General features: G+C 33.9%; 1 long non-coding RNA gene across 1 annotated transcript in view; it reads left to right on the top strand.

Moving 5' to 3' along the window:
- The window catches only part of LOC150098839 (uncharacterized), a 36012-nt gene extending 14750 nt beyond the window's left edge, over positions 1-21262 (top strand). The window contains exons 2-3 of the long non-coding RNA XR_016549467.1: positions 4547-4696; positions 21051-21262. This is a non-coding gene — a long non-coding RNA (uncharacterized LOC150098839). The remainder of the gene's footprint in view (positions 1-4546; positions 4697-21050) is intronic.
- The last annotated feature ends 1654 nt before the right edge of the window (positions 21263-22916 follow it).

Here is a 22916-nt window from a genome sequence, read left to right as displayed (position 1 = left end):
GTTAAGGCCACTTAAGGGAGAGGGGCTGTCTAAAAGCTAGTGACGAAAAACCATAAACATCATTAAAGATGATAATTTCTACAATGTTATAGTCAGTGCTAGTTCAGATAAACAGTTTGAATTAACTAAATTCAAATGATTTAAACCTGTTGCATCATGCGATAAAGGGTAACTTGTCCTATGATGGGCGTGCACTTCACGACGTATGGTAAAAAACTGACCTTCAGACTTCTTACGTATTGATACTTCGCACTTATGATTAAATAGTGTTGCGATTACTTTTTGTGTATTGAACAATATAATTGTTTTCATATAAAGTTGACTTCATTCAAATGAATAAAAAAATAATAATAAACGTTTAGAACGTTGCTAGCGAGATTAGTAGCCATGTCTGTAGTTAAAAAAATCGCTGTAATAGTGTGATATTTATTACAGTTTACATTAACAGAATACTATATTTCCTACTGGGAAAAAAAAAAAAATTTTTTTTTTCAGGCTCATTAACACTCCATCTTTTTACAATCCATCATATTTCACTGACGTTACATGTAGAAATATTCTGTTCATTAATTACAATATTCCGTAAACATGTTCGTATTGTGATCCATAAATTTTCTCCATAAGTTTAATTATTTTCAGAAATAACTTCACAGATCTAGCCACTTTAATCTGGTTATACAATAACTCACTGTTGTCATTACATTAGCATCTCGTGCCATTCCAATCATGACATGACGCTGCCAATTTGAATATGCTTTGAAACAAAACCATTAGTAAAATATATTAACTTGTACATCAGAACAGTTCTTGTTAGGGATGAAACATTCTTTTCCTAATTAAATAAGCATCCGGATCACCTGAAAAGTATTCAATCGTCGCTAAAGGGAATGATTCATATCTTACATTCTATTCTGTGGTGTTTTTTTTTTTTTTTTCAAACATTACTTTTGTACTTTCCTCCAATTTTTTCCTTAACAACACTGACGGACATGACTCCCTTTATCCCCCCCCTTATTGGTATGGCATGCCGGAAGTAAGTAATGCCCCCTACTACGTTGCAATGTCAGCTCCTTGGGGTGCTCTGTCTTCTTGACTTTTGAACGGTAAACTTTTGATCCGGTTTTGCAGACAGGAAACCGTTCTCAGAAAGAGGTGGAGGAATGGCTCTTTAGTTTTCTATAAGTGAACACGAGGGAGGGAAGGGAGGAGACCCAGTATCTGACGATAATTTAAAGAGTGAAGTCAGAATTAATGAAACTAACTCCGCCCCCATCAGTGGTCAAAGTGTAACTGTCCTTGGAACTTGATTTCGTAGAACACAAAGTACATTTAACATTCTTGTCTTTTCTCTACCTTAGATACTCGTGTTTAAAGGGGTATTTAAAGCTCCTGCTTCGCGCAAACGCATACTCACACACATGCACATACAACATAGACACGTATATTACAGTTGTGTGTGTGTGCGTGTGAGAGAAAGAGAGAGAGAGAGATTGCGTACTAATTTTAAAAATTGAATCTATCTATTAGTTTTCATTACCTCTTCATTATCACAAACTTTTTCCCAGCCTCACCAATGCGTAAAGAATTCCAGTATCGGATGTCCATATACGAGTATAACACAGTGCTCCACAAAGACACTCCACCATGGCTAGTAGATTTTGTCCCAATCATTTGTCTTCTTATAAATCTGATTTTGGTAATAACACAGCAGTAATACTATCTCGTATTTTATTGCCTACTAATATGTGTTCTCTGGGTGGTTTGTCTATTTCAGAAGAATATAATCAGAGTTTTTAGGAGGTAAACACTTCTTTTTCAATGTAAGATCTGATTTATTTTTTAAAATCTTATAAAGGCCTTTCTTGTCTTAAGATTAGCTTTGAAGTCGACTGATTTCGATCGGAGCGCCGTCAATAAGAGAAAATATTAGCACTATTTCTTTGACAGTAAGCTTGTCCTTATATACTGACTTAGATCCGAGAACTAGAAATAACAATTAAATTTATTCAAAACGCAACGTGTTTCATCAGATTGTCCGACTTCTTCAGGCGACTATTATAAAAATTCAGTTAGCTTTGAACTGTAGTAGCTACAGTCCGTGTTGAAGTTCTGTTGTTGGGCATCTGCGCGTGCGTCTGCCTTCACGAGTGTGCCAATATCGGATAGCAGAGCTGAAAAAGTCCGGTAGATTATAACTAAGGTTATTATTTATATGATGAGGGTCCATAACAATTTCCTTAGACTGGACTATGCGGCGCTCCACCTCGTCACGGCATATATGAAGGTTTGAAGTTGTCCAGTTTATCTCATGTTGACGGCCTTCATCATTTGTGTTTACTGAAAACAGTACATGGCTTGACAGGGCACTTGCTCTAGTTCTTTTGTAGGTAATGTCCCGCTGGTGTTCTTCCAGACGTAGGAGGATGGATTTTTTAGTTTGGCCATAGTATTGTTTCCCGCAGTCACACGTGATTTTGTACACTCCTGGGAATTGTAGATGGTTGTGAGCTTGTTTGTATTTGCTTAAAATCGATCTTAGTTTAGGAAGAGTACCATACATCCTTACCATACATCAGCTGGCTCTCCACGAAACTAAGAAGAATTTTACGAAAGTTCAACATAAAAACCTGTTTCTCTACTCTTCCTAAACTAAGATCGATTTTAAGCAAATACAAACAAGCTCACAACCATCTACAATTCCCAGGAGTGTACAAAATCACGTGTGACTGCGGGAAACAATACTATGGCCAAACTGAAAAATCCATCCTCCTACGTCTGGAAGAACACCAGAGGGACATTACCTACAAAAGAACTAGAGCAAGTTCCCTGTCAAGCCATGTACTGTTTTCAGTAAACACAAATGATGAAGGCCGTCAACATGAGATAAACTGAACAACAACTTCAAATCCTCATATATGCCGTGACGAGGTGGAGCGCCCCATAGTCGAGTCTAAGGAAATTGTTATGGACCCTCATCATATAAATAATAACTTTAGTTATAATCTACCGGACTCTTTCAGCTCTGCTATCCGATATTGGCACACTCGTGAAGTCAGACGCATGCAGATACCCAACAATAGAACTTCACCACGGACTGCAGCTACAGTTCAAAGCTAACTGAATTTTATAATAGTCGTTTTATAGTGATACGATGTTTCTTATAGTGTTTTTTATTTGCTTTCTTTGTTCCCACGCCTGAAGAAGCCGGACAATCCGATGAAACATGTTGCGTTTTGAATAAATTTAATTAAATTATTATTTCTAGTTCTCGGATCTAAGTCAGTATATATATATATCTTTATTGATTTGTTTGAGATGTTAAGCTGTCGCCTTAAATCCTTAAAAATTCCAAAAATTCTGTTATTATCCTTATCCAGTACAAAATTTAACCAATAAAACACAAGATTGGTGTTTTCTTGCTTGTGAATTGGCATTAGATTCTCACCTTCAGTAATCAAAAGGTAAGAGATTTTAATAAAAGAACATAAGTTCCTTAGATTTATTATTGTTATTGGTGGTAGTGTAATAATAACGAATCTGAGGAATGTATATGTCCTAATAATCCAAATAATAATGTACAGTATTACAGTATTATAGCAGTGCGTGATTAAGTTGATATTAATCACGTATTACTATAATTCATTGTTACAAGTACTGTAAGTTTCATAAATTTATTATTATTGTTGTTGTAAGAACAATACTAATAAATATCAGAACTTATACGCCTTTTTATTAAAGATCATAATCATTTTATTTAAGATCATTAATAAATTATACTAGTACTGCAATTTTCAATTAGAATACATCCAAATATTGATACCATATTTTCCCGATCGCTTATTATATTAACACAAACTAATAATGAAAAAAAAAAAAGCACATGACGTCATAGACCAAACATTTTAATTGAAATTCCAAGAAAAAAAATTTTTTTTTTTCCCTTAGCTAACACACCATCTTTAGTAACCTTCCTTGGCACATAATGTTTCATATAAAGACGAACGAATTCGATGCTTATATTACTAAGCTATTTTTAAGAATAGCGAACAATCAAATAACATTGTGGAAACAAGCATTTATTCCTAGCGTACAAGTTACGAAGATATTCTATATGTGCACTTCTAATGACACGGCAAATATCCAGCTTGCATTTGAACTCCTTCCAGATGTACGTAAGATATCTACATTTCACTGTTGTGATGAGTTTGCAAATGTTGTCTTTCAGGTCATTATATCATCTTAGTGGTGGAATGCAAACACATCTCCTGACATAGCCACAAGAATAAGGCTAGTCGGGTAATTTCAAGACACCTTGGGAGCTAAGGGATTGGTTTTCTTAAAAAGCCATTTTGCTTAGCTTATAAATGCAACGCCAATCTACGACTGGAAATAGAATTATTAATACTTTATCTAGGAACTTGATACTTTGCTGTTTGGCGTTTGATTTATTTCTTCTTCTAAATTTAGCACCATTGAATTTAAAAAATAACTTTGTAATCAGTCATATCTTTAGAAAGCGTCGTATGTTGTCTTCCATTATCTTTAGACGAAAGGCTTGTCATCTAAGGCTTATTCAGCTCTTTCTTTCCACCTGTCCTGAAAGAAAGAAAAAGAAGAAAAAAAAAACTTGACCATAACCCTGGTTCGAACTGTGCATCAATGATGATACCCAGACCAAGAGAAGACAATCAGTCAGGTCAGTTTCTTATTTATACATGCATTACTTATACATTTACTTATATATAAGTCGATATTTACTTCATGCGTTATGAACAACATACTAATGATAATATTTGATTAATGATGTTTTGAACTAATACATTAACTGTTATTAAGGTAAATGCAATTGGTCGATTGTGGATGATGGTTATTTGAATTCAAATTTTTAGTCGTTTTTGTAGAGCGGTACATACCAAACTATGACTTCCATTACTGTGTTTATTTTCTTCTGCTGACTGACGAAATGCAAAATCTTCTTTGACACGATTTTATAAATATCTGTGGTATGTGTAAGAAGTAGACTTGCGAATTCGCAAAATTATGAAGTAGATATTAAAAAAAAAAAAAAAAAGCTCTATTTATGAAAGAGGCAAACAAGAGTTTGCGCTGTATACATTGTGTTGATAGAAATATTGTGATAGTACTATCTTTTTGACGAAATCTAAATCACATACGGCCGAAACAACTAAACCTATGAGGCCAGTGTGCTGTGTTTAAATTGCATGTGTTCTCCGGTCGGTCGGTCTGTTTTGAAAGAAAAAAATCAGTTTTCAATAAGAAGCACTTTGCTACTTCCGTATGAGACTGGAAATGCTAATTCCCCTTCAGTTGAAAAGTCCTTAAACGATTCTTCGCGTCCTAGATCAAATTTGAAGCTAGATCTTTCATTCTCCTTAGAACAATGTTGAATTCTAAGGAGATAATAACTCTGCGATAATACGAGTCTGGTATTTTCGACTATTCTTTCTTCAGTATGTTCCCTAGTCTTCTCGTGTGTCGGATACGTCTTCTCGCATCCAAAACGTTCTTTTTTATCCTGAAGATTTTTTTTTCTTTTTCGTCGAACTTGTGACTGTGCAGACTAGACAAGACATGTCGCAATGGATGTTTTTTAAAATCAATGAAACAGTATTTATTCCAAGATATTGAAAAGACAAATTTGTCTCAAAGAATAACGCTTGAAGAAGAAAAAAAAACCGTATTTTAGATCGTTCATCGCCGATTTGGTTGACCATGTGGGATAACGCTTCCTCTTCAGGTCAGAGAACGGTAGATGATTTTTATTGCCCAATGAGACCATCATCCTGCTTATTGGAAGCGTACATTAGCTTGAGAAAGTATCATCTTTAGTTTCTAAAGCTGGATTACCCGATTATCTAACCCTTAGCGCTGTGAAAAAAATACACGATAGCGTTATTGAGGACAGGAAAAAATTCTCTGGTAGACTCGTCTACGAAACGTATAACTTCTAAAACGTCTGTTAGATATTACAAAACTTTTTAAATTATGTTTAATTTGTCTTCAATTTCCGATATGGCGATTAGCACGCTGTTTCCCTGGGTTCCATTAAAAAAAAAATGAAATTCCTGCTGCTTCAATGTTGTACTTCTGTTATTAATTTTCGAAACAAATATTGAAACACATTGAAACAAATACTACTCACCCTTTCATAGTTTTCACTTCCTTTGCCATTTTCAGCTAGTTATTGTAACAATGGACTCATATAGAACTCTTCATCCAAAAACCCTAAGTTGCTCTGTTACTAATCGGCCAAAATTGTTTATTTTCGTATAACTTTCATCTGAAAGTAACTGACCATTTTCCGCATGCTTTCTGTATATTTTGTGGGTCTGTTACTTATATTCTGAACAATATATCTCACTTCGTTCTGAAATGAACAAAACCCCCTTTTATTGTAATCATTCTTTACGTAGTTTGCGAATCTTGATTTGCATTTGTGTAAATATATTGAAAAGATTTTAGCACGCTTTTAGTTTATATACACTAATGAATGGTATAAGAAAGAATTTGACCTTGTTGTTACCACTCCTAAATTGGAATAATAGCAAGACTCCCTGGTTATAAAGTATGCAGAATAATCTCCCAATGACTCAGTATGTGATACTTATTTGAAGGTTATTATTACCCTCTAATGCTCTATAATATACAGTGCTTCTTTCCTTCTTTTCACCTTCTTCGTCCCGTAGGACCTTACCGGTAAAGTCCACTGATTAAGGGTCACGGCATTTTAATGCAGCCGGTATGCCACTCCTCTGCTGCAACCCCTAAGGGTGAGTATTTCATGCTTATAGATAAGTGTGTGTTCAAGGGACCGGTTTGCCTTTTTTGAGAGATGAAAAACCAGAGTTTCTGGAAGCTCACCTTCGTTTGAGATCGTCTAACTCACTTTCAGTTGAAAAGCCGTGATAAAGGTTCTTTGCGTGCTAGATGGGACATAGACATAAACAGGCTGAGTTACGGAGGCGCCAATATATACTGCTAAGCAAACACAATCATTTAAAAGCTGTGATAAATATCAACTTTTAAATTATCTTGTTTGGTTAATCATTATTCTTAACATAAAACCCTTGTTCTTTTACCTACCTGTTTGCATCATATCAGATCTGTTTACGAGATCTATTTTTTTTAAAAAAATATCCAGTCATCACTGTGAACCCAATTCCGATAAAGTCCATTTTGATTTTCATAGATACTCACGATACTTTTTGATTAGGCTTCGTGTCATGCAGTGAATCGAACATATAACGCCTCCTAGTGTAAAGAATGAACTACAAGAATGAATAAATGATTAGCCTTACTTTCTTGTATTCTGAACTACTTTTTCGTCATGTAGTAGTCAAAGGCCGAAGCTTTTATCTAATCTGAAACGGTGCCAGGTATGTAAAGTTAAAATTAACTATTAAAAGACTAGACTATAACAGACGTAAAATGAAGGGAAAGTTGCTGTTAAAAATACTAAAATACTTCTCGGTAAACAGCGTCGATAGTATAAGTTTCTTCGGTCGGTATATTAGCAAAATCACAAGTATTAGGGCAATCTGACGCGCGCGCACGCACACACACACACACACACACACACACACACACACACACACACACACACACACACGCTATTTGGAATCCTTGTTTTCTGTGGATATTCTATGAAGGACATTTCTATAAGCTTTTATAGAATTGTCCTCTAGTTTGAAAGGACAACTAAATATGTATTTATGTGTTATTCACAGACATGCATTCATGCTACTAACATGACTGCGATCTGGAGCACGCCGAGCTGAACTAATCATATAAGAGGCACCTTGCACACGCCGCACTGTTATTACGGATCATCTGTGCCGCTCGTGCTACCTACTCTCATCGCACCACAAGCTTCTCTAGCTTAGCGTGATGAGTATAAGGATATTTATTTATTTTAATATAAAAACACTTTTATTGTTAACGCGCGTATACTTATACATAACACTCCTTTCTGCCAATTTTTGTTTTAAAATAATCTAAATAATGGAATTTTTCTTTACAAATCTCTTCGCTATCCACCATCTGGTCCTCGGGTTGTCCATGGCTAGTGTATGATACGCGTAGTTTGCAGGGCAGTAATTTTCATTGTTTAACTAGTCTTAGGTTCAATTTTTTTATTATTTTTATTAATTCCATTATCTTGAAGAATTACACATGAGTAAGTGTAATTCGTCAAAGTTGCTGCTTTATGAATTGGACAACTCATCACAAGAGGCTACAATAAACTAAGTGCAAATATTGTACATTTTATTAAATTACTAAGATTATTTGCATACTAGGTAAACATGTAAATGTATAAAGACTGACCGAATATTACAAATTTCTAAACATACCGCATTCGTATGTCACGAGTTCCTGTTAATATAAAGGTGCCAGCAAGCCATCCCCAAAAAAAAGCACTACAATATTATTTTTATTTTTTTAAATTGGTTTTTAAATTCAGAATCTCAAATGGCATATAACACCAATAATTGGGAAGCTTAAAAATGCGAAAAGCCAAAATTTTAGAACATAATTAGCATAGCAGAAATAAGGTTGTCTATTTTGATAGACAAATTTATAGAATTATAGCACAGATTAATTCTCGTTACCTCTGATATAAACAAATGTATATAGCAATTACAATAATTTTGTGCTGTGCAAACCAAAAGTATTTTTGAAATGTATAACGTGGTTTAACTTCTATAATACAAAAAGTTTCAATTTATGCAATTTGTTTGGTTTATATATAAAATTTTATATATAAAACTGGTGCAATGCTTCATCAGCCATTTCGGTATTCACGATTAGCACAAAATGAAGAAAAAGGAAAGTGTCTAAATCACATTGAACCGCAAAGAAGGATTGGCCGTCCAGGTGTAGCTGGATCATCTCCTAATGCACGAAACGCAGCAGGAAGCTGTGATATATGCGGCTGCACCCCTTCTTTTGTGTCCTTGCACTTCTTACCTCGTTCTTCGGGTTAAGAGATTATCCCAGGACGGTGTAATGAAGGGTATTGTACGGTTGGCCTTGCTCGTAGAGTGGTGACATTGTGACCAGGTTTTCCCTTCGGCTGTACGTGTGTGAAACCTTTACACAATGAACTGCAACGGTAACTTGATTGCTAAAATAAGCTACGATAACAGAAGCGTTTGAGATGTGGTGTTGTGTTCAAATATAGTAAGTTGGTCCATGGTTTTCGAAGAGTAGATGGCTTCTCTGCTCACGCTTTACTCACACACAGATCGCATCGGCACCACATAAAACATAGAAATCACAATAAACAAAGTGAACATTCTACCCACAAAAAAGTACGAAATAACATAAATAGGATAATATGATAATCCTGGTCTTTTCATTAAAGCATATTCTAGCTTCAAAGTCAGTGAAATTATATACTATTTCATCATTACTTTATTTCCTAATTTATGACCTGTCTGTCTTTGCCATTGATGGCCCGTCACATGACTTTCATTGTTGGTTAAACGTATTGATTGCCAATATCACTTAATAAATTTACTCTTTCTATTTATCACACCATTATTACATTTTGCTTATTTTATTTCGTCTTTACTTCCTCATGAGTTTCTCCTCTCTTCTTTTTCTTTTTTTCCTCCTTCCACTTTAATCTGTGTTTCAAATCTTTAGATATTTATTTTTGTTCTTGCAGTTTATCTCGAATAACAACAATTTTGAATTAATAATAATTATTATTATGTGACACCTTCAGGGAGTCCAAAGACTCATCGAGGGAGAGTGTGCCAACAGCATCGACCGATTGAGTCCCTTCCAACTACTAACCGCGCTCAAACTTGCTTAACTTTTTGCGTGAGCCATTAGTAGCAAAGGCTCTACCAATCGACCAACCTTTGCTGGCATTGAAAAACTGTGAACGTAATTACCTATTTGTTTTTGTTCTATATTTATAATATTAAATAGTAATTAATAAGTTCACGATGATTATTTTAATATTATATGTATATTAAATATACTTATTGTAACAAAAATGTAATCAATACTGAGTACTGAAATTTCCATCCAAATATAATTCGACTGTGGTCGTATCACATTTTACATCAAAATGTGATATGACTTACATTTTTCGTTGCAAGATAAATGATGTACTTTGTCGAAAAAAATAATTCAGAAGTCTTCTGTATTAAATACTTTAATATTCAGAGGATTCTCAAAGTGTGAGTCCGGAGCATGGAAGGATCTGCAAAGCTGTATTTAAAATAATAAAATACTATGAAGCAAATGAATTACTCGTTAAGATTATCGACTGTTTTTTTTTTTATATAATCGACAGTATTTTTGTGAGATTATTATAGTAGAATGTGATAATGTTTGTCATAATATTTACCCACACAGGTTTCGAATGATTAGTCGGATCTGAAATAGTAACACTTGAAGGGTTCTTAAATTGGATAATTCTTTTAAACAGAACGCTTTTCTTAAAGCGTTACAAACTTATTTTTGAATTGTTTCTGAGTTCATTAAATCATGACTGCAGTTTGAGGTTTACTGAAATACATTGTCAACATATTTGAACATCCACGTGATTTACTCCATAAAGAAAAACTTATCTGTGGAAGTTGAAGATTATGTTGCTGAATATAGCCTTTCAGTATCGCAAGAAACAGTATTGATATTTATTTTAGTTTAATGAACAAAACTTCTCGAAGTTTTGTTCATTAAATGAACAGAATCTTCAAATTAATTTTCTAAAGATTAATTTGAAGATTCTGTTTCTCATTGATTGACCTAACTGAAATTAGTTGAATAATAAGGCTTTTCAGTTGTAGGTATGTTAGCTAATCTCGTACAAAGGTGGAGGCGAAAATTTAATAGCCAAAAATAATAATAATAATAAAAATAAAAAGACTCATTTCATCTCCGTGTTAATTTCCTTCTTCTTTTCAGAAAAGACACACCGAAATGTATATAATGCTATGTTATGATCTTGTTGAATAGATCATAACATAAACTTTATCGAATAACAGGTCACAAATTTTTCAAAGAGGAAGTTGAAGATTAAGTTCCTGATTGAAATTTGATATAATTAAAATTATACGCTGAAGATTCTTGATGCGTTTTAAGTAGGTTATCAATCACAGGAAAAGGACAAGTAATTTGATACTCTTTATCTTTTTTTTTAATTTTTCAGTTAAAAGGTGTAGCCAAGAAAGCAGTGATTTCACTTCCGTTTTTGTAGCCTGGTTACTTCACCAGCATGAATATCACAATGTTATCTCATCGCTCCTTGAATTAACTAAAAAACTCAAAATTTTGATTTTTTTCTCCGCCCTGTGTATATGGATTATCCAAAATTCCTAACCCAATAACCCTTCTCGTTCCAACAGTGGGTGCTACTAACTTTCCCATCTTTAAACTATCCAAACAGCTAGCTACCTCCTTAATCCTCCTAACTGACCATACTTAAATTTTCTACAAAAAATTCCACTCATTTTCAATCTAGAATTTAGTTTTAAGCAGTATTGATATCAGGGTTAGTTTCTATATCACTTCTTTATTCATTAATATCTCCCATTTCTGACACCTCAATTTTACTTAAAATGGTTTCACTAGACATGGCTATCTTCAGTTTTACTATCCATGTTGGTTACTTTACTTGGGAAGATGTAGTATATAAAAAATAGAGAACACCTAGCCAGTTTCTATAGGGAATATTTCGGAGGTAAAATGTTCTTGATATTGCTCCATCTGGCCGTGTGGTTAAATAGAGAACACATTTGGAGAGCTTACACAATTTAGACATATTCCTCCTCTTCACCAACGAGCACCCCCCCCCCCGCAGAATCCATAGAAAAGAAAACAACAATAGTCTGTCTTTTCTAGCCACTTTAATGACTGTGGGGGGGGGGTTTGCTCGTTGGTGAAGAGAAGGAATATGTCTAAATTGTGTAAGCTCTCCCACAATTTACAAAATCAGTTTACAAAATCACCTACGAAGGTAGGCATATTTACCTATATGCCTTCTCGGTAGAACAGGTGGTGGTGGAACAGGGTTGTAAAAATACAAGTTTTTGGAACCATTTGCTAGAGTACCGATAAAATTAACAGAATACAGTATTTTTACCTCCTTACATCTCAGATCCCTACATGCAGATTACAATAATGCTATTATTAGTAATCCCTATATCTGGGGTCCCTCAGTAAAAATAGTTAGAACTTCAAAGAAATATAATCTTTGTACTGTTTTTGAACCTTATTTGAATCTTGCTGCCCCTATCCATTATCCTAAACGATAGCTCTCCATATCTCAGTTCCAGGTGTATACAAGATTATTTGTTCTTTCAATGTCTTAATATGACCAAACTGGAAGATCTGCCAACATCTGTCTTGAAGAACACAAGAAATATATCCGCTGCTACAGTTATGGTCAGGCAGTTAGGTCTAACTGACCATTCTTTTGACACCTTGCACACAGTCAAATGGAAAATACTTCACCTCAGTAAATATACTTTCGAATAATCAGAAGATTTAAAAAGCCAACCAAATCTTAGTAAATATAGTTGTACGAAATTTCCTAAGATTTGGGAAATAGTAATTCTTAGATCTCCCACCTAACATCCAAGGCTGCCTGCCTGTCAGTTCCCACAGAGAACGCCCCTCTTGTGACTTTGGGTTTACAGTCTAATATCTTCCACTTATTTTTGGTATTGTTTGTGTGAGTCATTACAGTTCTCAGACTGTATCCCAGGTGATGTCTCTGTGACAGACAAAATATTGGAACCGTTGAACCTGAGCTTAATTCTTTTAGCATGTACTTCAACTAGTACAAGAGCCTTCGTAGCTCAGTCAGTCAGTATTGACCATTTACCATTAGGCGCATGAGGCGCAAGCTGGGGGGCCTCACTCTCTATGGGGGCCACATTTTAAAACCTTACTCCTCACAAAGAACAATAAAAAAAAAACAGCGTAGTTATAGTTACAAAATAAAATACTTATTTTTAAATATTAAATTCATAATATAAAAACTAGAGGCCGCTGAAAAATTTGTGAGGCTTCCCGCTTCCATTTGAAATACATTGTTCTTTCCTTAGAATATAAAACTAACAGGAACTCTGTATTCCATAAAATTCATGTATGTACGCATACCATTTCTTTGCTGGACGTATATACACGTCCAGCAAACCTGGATAATAATCTTATCCATGTTCTTTCAACAAGAACATGGATAAGAAGTGCAGTTTGACCATCATGTCCATTAGAAGGGGCAATAATCCTTCACGCTGAAAAGAGCACTTAACTAGATTACCTGGCATACCTAGTAGCTGCGTTCAGTTGCCTTCAGCAAGAAACGCAGTTGCTTGCCGTTTACTCGGTAACCGGAATCTAAGTTATATCAGACTAAATACCTATGAGTTATATTAATTTTTTACTGCTTGTTTTTATCGTATAATTATAGTTTTTAATGCACTACAAAATAAGAATCCTTTCATACTTTCTTCACTTCATATTGTGTCACTCTAGAAGATCAATGTCACTATCAATTTTTTTGCTAATTATTTTAATCGCCAATACATTTTAAAATTCTCCAAGAACTTGATTGAAGATAATTATTTATGTCCAACAGTTATTTTATAAATTCATGAAAATCCGAATCTAGAAATGAATATAGCCTCCATCTGTTCCAAATTAAGTTTTCTTTTTTATTCATAATCTTAGTTCGAAGGTTAGTTCACAGATTGCGCGAAGGTTGGCACTTTTAAATTTTGCTTTATAGAGAATCATACGTAAATCTTGAATCATATTATGTAATGCATAATTTTTATAACGCAATCTGTAGGTTTTTGCATTTCAACTTTCTTGGTTTCCCCTAATCACCGATTACAAATCGAAATAAATGGCAGTTATGAAGTCAACTGTTATGTACATATTTTCGGCTAATTTCGATATTATGCGGCAGTTTTGAAGTAGCGATATTTCCCCTACAGTTTATCTTTCACATGTATAGGTGCATGCGTCAAAATGAAATTTTATTTCCAAAATTTTCATAACAGAATTAATTCGCCTTTAATGGCAAACTCCCCACTCCCAAAATTATCACCACACACACATATATTATTTCCTGATAAGTATAAATCATTAAATTATGTAATATTGGAGAAAATAATGTTTAAAAAACAGTTACATGCTACAAAAGCAATATCAGAATAAACTGTTTTGAACATCTGTAAAGCAATCAGAAAGGTGAAAAATATAATAATAAAATAAATAAATTTCTGTGTTCATTCGGCTATTGTTAAGGACTTTTTAGTGGACATGTTCGTTTCTCACTTTCTCAATAATTTTCGTTAGCTTACGGACTATTACTCCAGCAGAAAGTAATAGGTCTATAACCCTCTCTCCACCCCAAAAAAACATAAATGATTATGTAATACATATGCGCCTTTTCTTTTAAATAATTCAAATCTTTTTTTTTTTTTTTTCAAGATAATTGTATCAAATTATTTATAATTTTTCGATAATAAAAATGAAACTGATCACTATAAATTAAGAAATCATTTTGATATAACTGTTATATCAGCATGTAAAAGATATGTCAGTATTTCTGTGTTAGGATGTCTGTAATCAACAATGGAAAACGAAACAAGACATTCTTGATGTATTCTGCACTACACCTAGGCAATTTAACAGATAAGCTTAGGTGTTGACGGTTATTCATAACTTAAGTTTTTAACAGTATTAACAACACCAAAACAATTTAATAAAAAGATGCTTTATTAACTGCTTATTCTCTGAATTTCAAATCAGCATCATCAGAGCACAACGCACTTGTACACGCAACAGTGAGTAAGTAAAACAATAAAATTGCAGTGTACCAAAGATCTCAAGTCCTATTTATGGCGCTCTCTAATGTTAAAAAATCATTACAGCTATGTGGGAGTTGCTCTTAGGATGACAGACTCCCAATTTTTTGGCAAATTAATGCAACCATTGTTGTTCAGGTTAGGAGAATTCTTCAAAGCCATTGCTTACTCAAAAAATAATCTTTCAGATCTGTAACAACTCCTAAATAGCACATTCGTTTTCTTCCATCTAATTCCATGTGAAGGAGTGTCTAAAGCGGGGTCTGCCAGTCCTGACTTGTCATAGTAATAGTAGTGAATGTATTTTTTATGTTCTTCTAGGCGGATGTTAACTGATCTTCCTGTTTGTCCATAGTAGGCCAAGTCACAGTCACAAGGAACTTCATACACTCCTGGGTGTGCCAAAGGGTGAAGTTTATCCTTAGGTGAGCAGATCAGAGTTGCTAGTTTTACATGCGGTTTGAAAGTGGTGCGAAGGCCATGTTTCATCAATACTTTGGCTATCTTTTCCGATGTACCTCTGACATAGGGAATAGAAATGGTCATGTTGTGTTCCTGTGTATTAGAGGAGGGAGGAGTAATGGGGCTGTGTAGTATTTTATCTGTTCTGTAGGGATTGTAGCCGTTGGCTAAGAACGTATGGCACAGATATTTGAGTGGTCAGTGCTGCATCGCTAGAACAAATGGCTCTGGCTTTGTGTGTAAGTGTTTTTAAAATGCCATACTCTTGGACTGGATGATGATGTGATTGTTTATGTAGGTATCTTCCTGTGTGTGTGTAGGCTTTCTGTAAATGGAAAAATATAGTGATCCATCTGAAAGGCGGATGACTAATGTGTCAAGAAATGGTAAACAGTTATTCGATTCTTTTTCTACTGTGAAGTGGATTTTGGGATGTTGGCTGTTTAGGTAGGTGACAAATGCATCCAATGTATCTAGCCCATGGCGCCAAATGGCAAACACATCATCTACATAGCGTAACTAATCTAGTGGCTTGTATGTAGTTGTGGTAAATACTTTGTTTTCGAAGTGTTCCATGTAAACGTTTGCTAAGAGGGGGGAGGTGGTAGGGGGGACCCATAGCAGTACCATTAATCTGTTTGTAGATTTTTCCTCCCCATGCAAAATAACCTGCATAGATGTACCACTTATAGACACTCTGGATTTGATCAAGTCTAAATTTTCCCCTGATATTTTTGAATTATTCAAATTTACTATGTATGCAGGTTACTTTACATTGGGAAGAAAAATCTACAAACAGATTAATGGTACTGTTGGGCCAGTTTATACGTGGGACTATATGCTATCGACTATGGAGCATAGGGGGCTAACGTCTGTTAACATCTGCCTGGAAGAACAAGAAATACATTTGCTTATACATTGAACAAATACATTATTCAAAACGTATATAATTACTTTTCATCTTCAAAAAAGTAGATGGAGTATACTCCTTAAACATTTAGAAAAGAAAACAAAACAATCTTTAACAGTTAAAAGATTAAGTGGAACGAGGTGGTGTACAAGAGTTGACAAATGTATTTCTTTGAAATCGTGGATATAAACAAATTAAAAAGGCATTACTTCAAGTATCCATTGCTCCTCATGAAAAACTTATTTCTAAATTCGAGCTCATCATTGGCTGATCATTTTGACAATTCGGAAACAGCAATTTTAACAGTTGTGTGGGACAGAATTTTGCAACGAATAAATGTTGCTAGTAAATCTCTACAAGATCCCGATGTGGATTTGTTTTTAGCTAATAATTTGTTACAGTCTTTAGTTGGTTTTATTTTAGATATAAGAAATAGTTTTGCTGCTTTAAATGAAGAAGCGAATTTATTAGCAGATGAGACAAACTTTAAAGATGAGAAGGAAAGAGGGAAAAAACGAAAAAAATGTCTCACAAAATTTCCCAATCTAACGACGAGATTTTATTACATGGGAAAGAAAATTTCATTGTTAATACTTTTAATGTCTTTGCGATAAGTTAATTTTGGAAATTAATGAAAGAGCAAAAAGCTATTTAGACAGATATGTTTGACATTTTTTTGAAGAAAGATATAGATCAAGTGCAAGACTAGTAATGATAAAATTTTACAAACTTATGGGACTGATATTGATCCAGAAAAATTTACTGATGAAGTTTAGCAATTTTTAATAATGATAAAGGAAGAAAACTCTTCAATTAAAAATATGCACAAATTTATAAACGATGGGTTAAGGTCTACTTTTCCGAACGTACAAAATATTTTAAAAATATTTTTGACGATGCCTATTTCAAATGCAAGTGCTGAACGCTCATTTTCAGTGTTGAAACGAATAAAAAATTATTTCAGAAGCAACTTGCACCAAAATAAAACAAATGACCTGTCGTTATTATGCATTGTAATGGACTCGATTAATTCTGATGACATAGATATATTTGCTAAAACCAAAGCCAGAAAAAAAAACTTTTAGTTATTATTTTTATTTTTTAATTTAAATTCGAACTGATATATATATATATATATATATATATATTTTTTTTTTTATTTTTTTAATTATTTTTTTTTTTTTAATTTAATTTTTTTTTAATGCAAATATATGTATACCAATGTTGTGTTATTTTTAGTTTATTAAAATGATTTATTATGGGAATGTCGACTTTTATTTTGAATAAACTTAAAAAAAACGTATGAATTTGATTAACTGAAATAGACTTGTTGTTTTGGGGCCTCATTATGATGTTGCGCCTAGGGCCTCAAAAAGTATAAATGCGGCCCTAATCGCGGGTGTAGCATCGCGAGGTTAACAATTGAAACAGACTGTGCAGTTATTCTATGGACTTTATACAGTATAAAAATACGAAAGATAATCGTATGGGGTCATGTTTGTCTGTCCATCTGTGACTAGTAGCAGGACCTTGACACAGATTTTGATGGTATTTGAGACAGGAACCTTTACTAAAATTCACTATTTTGAAAACGTATAATTTTAATTACATTGATTATACTTGCTTCTTTTCCTTCCATCAATGAAGGGTCAAAAGGACAGGTGACTGGTCGTCCACGAGGCCTATGGAAATGAAGCGTATAGATCCCAATAATTTTTTTTTTAAAGTGAACCATTTATTATTATTATTATTATTATTATTATTATTATTATTATTATTATTATTATTATTATTATTATTAAAATCATCGCGGGAGGCCTCAGTGATATACTCGTACTACTGATAAATGAAGTAGGCTCAAAAAAATAAAAAATAAAATAAAATAAATAAATAATAAAGAAAGAAAGAATAAAATTCTCAGGTTGCTTTGCTAACACTATTGCTTAATTGTTCAACTATACTTTCCACTTTATTTTTATCCGAAATCAAAAAAACAAAAGAACAGCTTCATTTGTAGCATAGAATGTAGCAATGTTGCAAGCGTCCACAACTTTTCTTTGAGCTTGTGATTGCTTCTCCGCAATGATAGACAACCTTAAAAAAAAAAAAAAAGATTTAAAAAAAGTGCTAATAAAGATTAAATCTAAAATAAGATATACTTTTCAATTTAATTTAATACTGATGTTTTTTTTTATTTATTTCTTATTTTTCTATTATTGTTAGAAATTGTTTTGTGATGATATCAAACACAAGAGGTTGTAGAAGTCTAATTCATTTCTTCGTTCGCCTCGCCTTTTTTTTTTTTTTTTTCAACAATTCACCTTAGGAGTCCTAACTTTAATACGCGACCTCTTCCCTACTGCTTGGTTGACTGTGGTAGGTACTCTCTGTATATGGGGTGTACAGATGAACGAGTGCTTGCACGTTGATTAAGGGATAACCGTGCGTTAATTGATTATCCTAATAAGATTGCACGTAGACACAGTTTAAAAATATTTAATTAAGATTAACTACAAATATTTCGATTCTTTGTATGCAGTCGCGAGACAGCCAGGTGATAAATCGAAACTTGTTAGGATCAAATGAAGTGTGTGTGTGTGTGTGTGTGTGTGTGTGTGTGTGTGTGTGTGTGTGTGTGTGTGTGTGTGTGTGTGTGTGTGTGTGTGTGTGTGTGTGTGTGTGTGTGTGTGCGCGCGCGCGCGCGCGCGATAAATGAAAATTCCTGTATAAGTAAACATTTTAATAATTTCTATATCTTTGGCATGGAGTATCCATCGTTACGGTTGAGATTTTGACCTTCGGAAATTTCTTTCAAGACACGCTCGAATTTATGGGAAAATCTATGTAGTAAGGTAGTGTCGTTCCGTAGGATCCTGTGGATAGTATTAGTAATCTCGTGTTCTGTTAGACCCGATTGTTGATATACTTCAAAAAGAAATTTCTATAATCAAAGAAACAATCAATCTCAACCCCCAAACAATATTGAAGATTACCAACCGTTTTTCTTCATTCTCTATTAGAAAAGAAAACACACAGAATAGCCACCATGTTCATTTAAGACATTTTAGAGAGCAAGAAGTTTAATATTCCCCCATCTTTGAAGCCTATTAATTTCATTAGCTCATTGATACCAACTCCAAAAGATAACTTCCACCTGGAGTCTATTCCGTAATCTGATTTTCAAACTTTAAAGCGAGTGGCGTGTATCATTATAGTGGATTTCTTCTTGAATAAGCTACCTTCCCTCCCCCTTTCTCTCTCTCTCTCTCTCTTTTTTATTTATTTTATTTTTTTTTTTTAGAATTGAAGTTTTTAATAAATGCAGTACGAATTTGTCAGGAAAGAAGCATTATCATTTTATTGCTCTAAAAGAAATCGTTTACTAGAGACGATCCGATTGGTTAATTATGAATTTGGATTTAAAAATGGAAAACTGTGAGTTATTAATTTATGTCAAACACTCAAAAGTGGTTAATTCACAAATTGGTTAAACTGCACGAGAATGTACACTGCGTGATCACTCAATTACAGATATCCAACTGATAGCTAAACAGCTGACCCTTAAAAATAGAGGCTCCGTTCTCAGAACAGAGATTCACTCACTCCCCGAGCTTTGAGAACCATCCGCGGATCTTCGTGTAGTTTCAGCAGATTTGCTAGCTGTGTGTGCATCTTAAAAGCATTTCATTTCATCATATTCCAAAAACGCTCAATGAGATTAAAATCTTGTAATATGTGGAGTCGTTTCATTAAGTTAAAGTTTCTAAGCTATTGTAAACCATTTTTGGACTACCCATGTGATATGGCATCTTTTCCTGTTGAGAAGTGTCCTGCATATAATGGACATCTAACAGGAAAACATGCACGTCACACGTGTAGTCCATTATATGCAGATCATCATCAAGCAGATCTTTTTTCTACCAGTTAGGATAGACAGTGCGAGGAAAGCATGTGACCTGTTATGACTAAGTACCAATGGCTTTGTGTTTTTATCGCAATATTCATGTTCTTTCGTCAGCAAGAAATAACAGTAACCATCTCTTCATGCGGCCTTTCTTCAGTCTTCTGTGTCTTGTGCTGATATTCTTTCTTCCATCTTAGCCATAGCTGATTGTTTTTGTTGAAAGTGGGAGCATCTTCAATGGTTGTCTATTGTTATATTTCAATACAGGACAATGTTTTATGCATGTTGCATTCCGATACAACTCCCCCTCTCAGTCTCATATTGTACTATGCAGTCGTTTCTCCAATCGTAGCACATCTGTTGAACTTTATACGTGTCGAACTTTTATATGTTCTCGCATCGATCGGCTATTTTCAGCAATATGGCCGAAGTTTACTTCATTTTTTTTTTTTTTCATTTTCTTCAATTCACTTCAGACTTCCAATAAACAGGGTGATGATTTTCATACCGGGTAATGAAATTCATCTTTCATCTGAAGACATTCACAAATATCCATGCCCACGTCGAGATATGAGATGTCCAATCAGGCCAGAAATTTTGGTGGAGATGCGTAATATTTTGGCCTCTCATTATAGTTTATTGCGTTAACTCAACAAGTATTTCAAATATATACATTTCAGAACTAAAGCAAACATAAATAAATGAATAAAATAATTCAAAACTTCAAAATAAAATTTAAATTAAAAAAGTCATAAAAATTTCGAATGAGTTATACTTGCATTATACCTTATTAAAATTTATATATGCATTATATTTGTGTGTGTGTGTGTGTGTGTGTGTGTGTGTGTGTGTGTGTGTGTGTCTTTATTTTATAGTATCAGAAGCTCTTTTCTATAGCCTAAACATTTTCCCCTAGATATGGATAATTGGAGGACATCCATAGGCCACATTGTAATTACGAAGGAGACGCTGCCATCTAGTGGATGATGGATGATACATAATTGTATCACGTGGTTAGTCACTGAAATATTTTCTCCCCGTTCCCATAACCTGAGTGGATGAAGTATTTCACGAAAAATCGCCTGTTTAAAATTCCCCGTCGATATAATAAAAACAAAAATAAACCATGTAAACCACGGACATAAGCTTGTTTAATTACCAACCAATGAATTCACTTTTTTTTTTTTTTTTTAATGATTTCTTCAGGTACACAAAATTTATATGACATGACGGATAAGCTTTGGCAAATCAGTTGCAGGTAGGTATATTCATTTTGTGAAATTTCTTATACTATAATTGTTTTCTATTGCAATTTTGTGTTCTATATTTAATAAATTTATACGAAAATTACACTGAATTGTTTGTTTTCTTTCAGATCAATGTATCAGCTGCCACCTCTCTGCCATCTAGCGGAGGAAGCACTTACTTTTTTAAATATATTTTAAAAATAAAAATGTTAAAGTAATTTGAAACTCGCCGGTTGGGGCTTAACAATACTGTGGGATTAAAAAAAAAATCAACTGATAATTTTAGTTTAATTTATTTTTAATTTCAAGTCTAAACTGCCACAAATACGGTTTAGATTTCTCAAGTAATATTAGTTATAATAATTACTACGATGGTATTCAAAACGAGGAAATTACAAGAATTATCGCCTGACGGTAAATATTATCACCCAGGTTACAAAATGTATACACAGAGCAAAATAGTGCAGTACACAAAACATCTGTGAAAAACAACATCCATAAACAGAGGATAAAAAATATAATAAAATATACATGATTATATAATATACATATTAAGTACATCGACTGATTCATTGTTATGAAATAAAAGAAAAATATAAATCAGCTAACGCCTTTTATTCCCTTATAGGGAGTAGGCGAGGCCTTTATACGCTATCTAGCTTCTAGTCGCCGACTGGAGGAACTTTTTCTTAGCCTTTCTTCGACCGGCTTTTAGTTAGTCGATCTCTGGCACGGACAGGCGGGTTTTTCATCCCGTAAACTCAAGAAAATCGACCGTAGCACCCACATTATTTTAGACAGTGACATATTTTGTTAGGGCTAGGTACCAAGAGATGGCAGCACTTGTTTGCCAGCCTCTTCATCGGAGGCTGCTATAATTAGTGATAGACATGGGCCAGCTATCTCTGATTGGCTACCAGTGGAGATTGAACTGTCCACTCAGTCAGTCATTGTTATGACATTAGTTTAATTTCTAAATGCACTTACTTATTCTAAACAGAAGTTCAAGTATTCCCTAGATCCGAAGGTATTCAGGTAAGAAACAAAAATATTTATATTTTATTTTATTTTGCTTTGTTTCTTATAAATATGAATTATTTCTTTTTGTGCTTTTGGGATTACGTATTTCAACCCAGCTTTTTGCATAAATAAGCATCTTAATGTTAATATATAATGATTAAAGCTGCAATATAATGAATGCTACACTAATAAAGAAACTGAAAAGGATCATCTAAACAACTTACTAGTATTAGAACATGAAAACAACGTATGTTATTAGTGTAAAACGATTAGAAGCGGATATATAAGAAAAGCAGAAACTGAAGAGATCACATCAGTAATAAACGAAAATGCAAAAACAGTCTGGTTAGTAGTAATCAAAATGATAAAAGCACATAAAATAAATTAAATTCCGAGTGATGATACATCGTTCCCCCTTTGTACGGGAGTTCATGGTATCATCTAGTCTCCCCAAATTTCATCCGTTCTCTGGAATCGGCATAGGCTGACGAAGCAGACCTACAGCTGGGTCAGTG

The sequence above is a fragment of the Typopeltis vanoorti genome, chromosome 15 (assembly GCF_054136105.1).
Source record: "Typopeltis vanoorti isolate ZY-2024b chromosome 15, IOZ_Tvanoo_1.0, whole genome shotgun sequence".
NCBI lineage: Eukaryota > Metazoa > Arthropoda > Arachnida > Uropygi > Thelyphonidae > Typopeltis > Typopeltis vanoorti.
This window is presented reverse-complemented; position numbering and strand designations above follow the sequence as displayed.